We start from the raw sequence: 7,117 nt of genomic DNA, 5'->3' as shown, positions 1-7,117 counted from the left end.
TATTCTTAATCTAGAAAATATATGAATATTAAACTGCTTAATATGATAACAGATGGAAGGAGATATAGAAATTTAAAGCTTTGTTTTAATATTTCCCAGGGACAAATCAATACTGTACCACCAATAAGTGTACAATTGGTTTAATATCTAGACACGCAGGTAGAGTTTGCCCCACCAGTGCTCTTCTGGGCAGGCTGAAAATGCCCTTTTCCTGTTGAGATTGTTGAGGGATTGGCTGATGCGGAGGATGTCTGGAGATGTGTTTCCTTCAAGAAGTGTACGTTAGTGATTAGTAATCTCTGCTATATCCACTGTAGACTATAAACTGAATGAAATGGATTTAGTGTTACATTTAGGGAACATTTTGGGAATAGCATGTGTTCGCACAAACCACGGAGTTCCATTATTATGGGCTAGTAAGGGAATTGAGGAGCACTAAAATTGTTAATTTGAGACAAATTTGCTTTTGATAGACTTTTTTGACATTTGCTTTTGATAGACTTTCTGGGGTCACATCTCTCCCCATCTTGGAAACTGCTTTCCCAAGAACCCTCTAGACTCAAGATGCCATAGACCCTCTTTGGCATTTCTGAAGTTTACAAGTCATTCAAATGATAACAATGTAAATAGTGTTTCATGGAGAGACTTATTGGCAGTTAAAATTATCATTTTATTGACATTTATTGGGTGCCAATATTGTTTTGGTTGACAATGCAAAGATAATTGATACAGTTCAAAAATTTATATTCATTTTCATTTATGTTAACTCTGAGGGGCTTCGATTATTTTCTTCCATTTAAAAAATGAGTCCAAATGAATGATACATTTCTTGGGTGATATTAAGAAGTGGAAAGCTTTTAACATGGGATATAAGGGAAATAACAGTTAAGTTTGGAGGTGAAAAAGAAAAATGTAATTTAAGAATAGTCAAATTTAGGGTATTAGGGCTCATTTCACCACCCTGTCTCTACTACTGGGGCATAATTTTATCTGTAAAAAATAAGTTTCATTTAGACATAAGTGGTGATCTTTAAAGAAGAATGAAAGCTTTTGAAAGCTTTTTTCTTCAGGGCCCTTTCTTAATATCACTAAGTATTTTAGCTCTCACTAACATGCAACATTTTAAAAAGTTTTGCTACCTTTGACTGCATATTGTTTATACAATTTAAAGTACATTAAAATAAAAAATTGAAGAAAAAATTACAAGTTGAGAATTTTGCAGCTTACTTCTTGCTTTTTTAAAATTACAATATTGCATTGCATTTTATTATATTTTATTTTATTGTATTTTTCTATAACATTATTTCTACTCTACTAAATTTTATATATCCATTTTGATTCCCATTTAAATGGATTTAGTTCCCATAATTATTGTTTATTCCATTTTATGTAATGGCAAGTTGAAATAAATGGAATTAAAAGAATTTTACGATTTTACTTTTTTCATCATCTAGGATAATCTGGGCATAAATAAAAGATGAGGAAATCTTGACACCAGAATTTCAAATGAATAAAACTTAAAGCCACACATTAAAAACATAAGTAATAAAGTACTAAATAAAAATTCTAATTTATATTTGTGGCCACACTTGAAAACACTGATTTCTTTAAGAGACAAATTTATGGTATTCTTTTCTCTGTATTTGTTGTGTTTAAACTCAAACTGGTTTCTTAAGAATAAAGTATTTTTTATATCACAAACATCACAGTTAATTTAAAATATTCAATCTGATGTAATTGAAGTAAATTTCTTACTCAGGTGAACAAAGATTGGAAGAAATATACTAAATATGTATACACTCACATAGGAAGGCTTGAGAGCTATAGTATATTGATAATACACACACATGAACTAGTATGTATGGTGTTTAAGTACAAAGTAAGTTATTTTGTACTTCTTTAAGTTATCAGTCACAGATACGTTAAGTAGTTTATTAAACAGTGTTTGTGTCGTTGGGCAAAACTTTGTTTTATCAGCATTAGAAAAGACAAAGGCAAGAGGTTGGACATAAGGATGTCTTAGAAAAGGAGCCAACTTAAAATACATACGTGGAGCTGAACATTTGAAGCACAATTAAAACTCAAAGTTTCACAGATGTCACACTGTATTCCTAAGATTGTATTTCCCCAAAATAGGAACTTTCAAAATATCAGAAAACTTCACATTGACATCAGTATTCAAAAACACATTGACATATAAACTTTAAATATGGTAATTAGATTGGGATAGCTTTTGCCTTGAATTAACTACGTGGGCTAGTATTATAACAGTTATCCAAAGTGCCAGTGTATTTTTGAGTATGCACTTTGAAGCTAAGCCATAGTCTATTTTTGGAAGATGGTATTATGGATCTCCACATCTGTTCAACCCAACATAATGTGCCTGTTCTACACCCACACTGAAAATAATGTGTGGTAGGGCTGGAGGATTAAGTACTAATTCCTTTTGATTAGGTCGTTTAGAAAAACTGGGTGATTACAATTCAGTTCAAAAAAGACATATCCATTTGCTGTATCACTTTTAATCGGACTGTTTGGCTTCCTTTGTATAATTTAAAATAATACATTTATTTCTGAACAGGTTTGGGCAACTATAATCAATTAATTGGTTTTGTGCTTCTCTAGTTAAGACCCTTATAGAGAGAAGGCTGTTTGACATGACAATGATGAGCTGTGGGATATAGGAACAGACATTTTACAATATCTATTTATTCAGAAATGCATTGCAAGACTAGCCTGTTGAGGAGGAACAGTTCCTGTAACTGAACAGTCTCCCAAATCGTATAGAAGTTTTCAGTAGTATGTTAAGTATAGAAGATAATTAACAGTATAAGAAATATTCAGAACCTAATAGACTTGCAAAACACAGGTAGCTATAAGATAATTTTCAGCCACAACTTTCCTACCTCGAGTTCAGCTCAGTTGGAATACAAGCCATTTCTCTAGCTGCTAAACAGAGTACATTCTGAATCTCTGTGGAGTGTCTATCCTCACAGGACACCCAGATTCCTCTCTTTTTGCAAGCCAGTTTTCAGGTTGTATATTGTATATTTTCAGGTGCCTCTCCTACTCACACCTTTTCTCACCTACTCTACATGGAATACTAAACTCAATGGTACAGAGGGGAATTTCTACAAATGTGTAGTATGTCCAGTTTTCATATCTCAACCATCGTTCCCACCCAGTTTTCCCTGTTTGAAAGGACAGACCAGAGCAATCATAGGCTGCCTATTACTGCCTGCTGTGTCTGTCAATGATGAGCTGTTCTGGAATCCAGACTTATTCCTTTAAAGCAATTGGATTGTTTGGCTAATGAGATCAATTTCCTTATCCACATATATAGGGTTTGTAACTTTAGCATATTTGCACGCTTCAAAAACTCAGGTTGGAATTAAGAGTTTTGTTTAATTGAACCGAGTTATTCTAAGATCTCAAATTTTCTTTGTAGGTAAGAGGGAGGGTAGATTGTAATAAAATGTGTGTGCATTCCCATAGAAACCCTCATGTGCTGTAGTGACTGGATTATGGACTCTAGGGAGCCATCTGAAAATCTAGCACAGTTTTTTTTTCTGATGGCAGCGGTAATGGATACTGTGGAAGGAGGTTAGATTTTAAGGACGCTGAACTTCTTTCCCCTCCTTTGAATTCCTACGCTAATTCTGCCTTTTCCCTGTCTTTGTTAGAAGCAGAAACTACTATTTTCTCTATCAATATGTAATATATATAGGAAAAGATATCTCTTTACTGCAGATTGCTTTTTAGAAGAGAAAACTTCTAGAGGTTAAAAATGTTTATGTTTTTCTACTTGCTAAATTGCATTGTAAGTATTGTACATATAGAAAAGAATGCTGAGTATAATGAAGATGACTGTATTTGTCATTGAGAAAATCTCAGTTCCTAAGATATCACTTGAAAAGATTATGAACTAGTTTGTACTAACCTTGGTTTTATAAGTTATAACCTAATAAAACCATATGAAGCCGACTTCTGGAGCTTAAAAATGTTAGATGTGCTATGAGGAATGGAGCACCACGTTTCATATGTTTTTATTTTTTGTTCTTCATAGGCCCTCCGCAGTGCCATTGCTGGCTTCTGGATGCCCCTATAGAATTTTAATAGTCCCAATTTCAGGCACAATTTGTTTTTTGTTGAAGTGTCAGAGCTATTTTAATGGCGGCTAAAACCAAGCAACTAGTCAGGTGCAAAACAGCTTAAGGGAAATATCAGGCAAGGTAGGAGAATGGAGGTTGCAATGACAGACTTTCATTTATAGCCTCAATTTACATATTCAGATGCCCATATTCTTTTAAAAATAACAATGAAATAAACCTAATAATGAAGCACATGAATGTAGTTCCTTATGTGATTCATTTGCATGTGGATAAGAAGGTATTTGAAGCAGGACATGATCACCTTAGCAGATTAATAACCAAGCCAGCACTATAATAGCATCAAAGAGGAAAAGAGCGTTCCTCAGGAATTATTTCTTTCATAAAGAGAACAACCTTGTCCATGTTGGCCAGGGTACACCTTGGGATGAATAAATTATGGTTGTGACTGAGTATAGAAAAAATGCCTGTAACATATAGTCATACACTTGTGATAACAAGAGGACAATGTCATTTGCTATACAAATGCAGGGGGTGAAAATGACATTAGTAAGTCTTAGTAAGTTTCAAGTCTTAAATAAGGGTATGTAAAGCAGAAACATTTAGGAATACACAGTTTATGATTATCTTAATTCTCACAATAACATATCTAACATTACTGATAATGAGGTCTCTAATTATGACCACTTGTTCTTCTCTCTTCACATGTTTATTTTCCTCTAACCACAAAATTTATATATTTTAGCTGAAATTATCTCTGGAGTTTATATTTTATTCTAGTCAATCCTGTATGTTTATGTTTACTGTCATCAAAAAGCTTTTTAGTTGCCTATTTAATCAGAGTTTAGAGAAACAGCTCAATTATAAAGACTAGATCATAGAATTTTACCAAATAGGTCATAGAAATGATAAAACAAGGCAATACAAGAAATTGAGCACTTTCCAAAACAAAATAAAAAATCATAATCCATAAAATTTTCTAAGTGTATTTTATCCCATGGGAAAGCCCAGACTTAATAATATCCTAAAATGTGCCATCCCGTTTTTATCTTATTTCTTATTGTAATTAAAATACCATAGAAACAATTACTGAAATATACCTCCAAAGGAATATTTACAATGTGACTTTTACATTATGCGTTTTCCCCACATAAACTTAATATGTGTACATCAAAGGTATTTCTGTTTCATTTTAACTTACTTTCATGAATAACTTTAATATGTTATGGCATTAAATGTATTTTCAGGAATGAAATCCTGAAAAGGGCTTTGCTTGTTTTAGAAACCAATTATGTTGTTAAAGCAGGAATCATCTATCTGTATCTTAACTTTGATAAAATTGGTAACCTATGCATAGGGCTATTTCCTATTAAAAATAGGTTGGATGAACCAAATGTAACTACTGTGGATGTTTATAATTAGCAAATTCTATATTAAAAATGATTGCATACACACACACACTTTTAATAAGCAGTAAGCTCCTTCAGAACATGGATTGTGTCTTGTATCTAAAATCTTCTCAGGCTTTTAGCACACTATTAGTTATCACTAGACAAATGTTTACTAACTGGATGAATAAATAGACAAGTTAGAATTTACCTTTATATATATGTGTGTAGTTTTGCTAGAAAATCATAGATTTATGAGATAGACAATATTGCATAGTTGAACACAAGAAAGCACCTTCTTAAAACAATTTAAAACCCTTCTGTGTTCCAGGGAACTTAATTTCTTTTGTGTCAAATTCCTTTTGTTATTGTATTTGTTTCCAAAATAATGCTACGTCATTTGAGTCAATTCTTTCTACTATCACCAACAGATTCTACCCCATTCATGAACCCTTTCCCAATTACCAAATTCGTTCCTTTGAATTTCTAATTGAATTTTATTTGTACTTTGATTACACACTTTTCTTTTCAGTCTCTCTTACTATTTTGTATATCTTTTATATCTTCACACATATTTATCTTTATTGTCCTAGACTGATAGCTCCTTCAAAATAGGACTTACATTTCTTTCATCTTATTACCTTAGTGGCAATTCACAGCACATACTAACAATTCAATAAATTAAATGGATAAAAGACCATCAACAATTTATTAAGTGATTACTCTGTGTACAAAAGTGGTTTATACCCTGAAGATACAAAGAAATGTGAGATATAGCTCTTATTCTAGGAGTTTATGAAATGTCGGGGAAGTATTTGCATACATAAAAATATAACAACAGGTATTCATGAATTCACAGTTTCCCACATTTTAACTCATCCTTTATATTTGGCAGATTGTTTTTAAACCTTTACTTATCATAGTATAATTTTCTAAGCATTTTAAAAATAGTTTTATTTTGGCGTTTTGGTATGAACTAAATTCAAATGACAACTTTTTCAAAACCAAATGGGTTCTAAGACTTACTGACATTCAGCCTGAACCTTCTGTCTGGATATTCTACCTTTATGCTTCTATTTTGTTCCTCTTCAAAAATAAAACAATTGTGTGTGCACGTAACCAAAACTAGATGTAGGACTACAGAGAGTATCAGGATAAATTATATAAGTTGTTTATTATTCCTTTGGATTTATAGAGTAAAGTACTCATAGGAGACTCTGAAGCTCATTAAGTGGACTATCTTCCCACTTCATTCCAAACATCCATGCCCTGAAGGTGAATTTGAGATTTGTTCTCCCTGCTTCTTGTCTCCTGTCTTGGATGCCTTGTGAATGAATAAGCCATCTCTTTGCCATGAATCTCAGTGTCTCAGCATTTTGGCTTGCTATGTGTTGGGCAAAATGAACCCAGTTCAATGCTAGGGCTGGGCAACAGTATTGATGAACACCTTAGCTATGGATTCAGCCTTTTTTTATATGCTGAAGAAAGCTTATATCTAAAGGGAAGTTTGCTAAAAGAATACTAATAAATGATAAAATTGAGGACTGAAGGACAAGATGGATTAGAAGGATGCGAGCTCACCTCCTCCCATGGAAACACCAAAATCACAACTAACTGCTG

This window comes from Hippopotamus amphibius, chromosome 1, assembly GCF_030028045.1.
Source record: "Hippopotamus amphibius kiboko isolate mHipAmp2 chromosome 1, mHipAmp2.hap2, whole genome shotgun sequence".
Taxonomy (NCBI): Eukaryota; Metazoa; Chordata; class Mammalia; order Artiodactyla; family Hippopotamidae; genus Hippopotamus; species Hippopotamus amphibius.
This window is presented reverse-complemented; position numbering follows the sequence as displayed.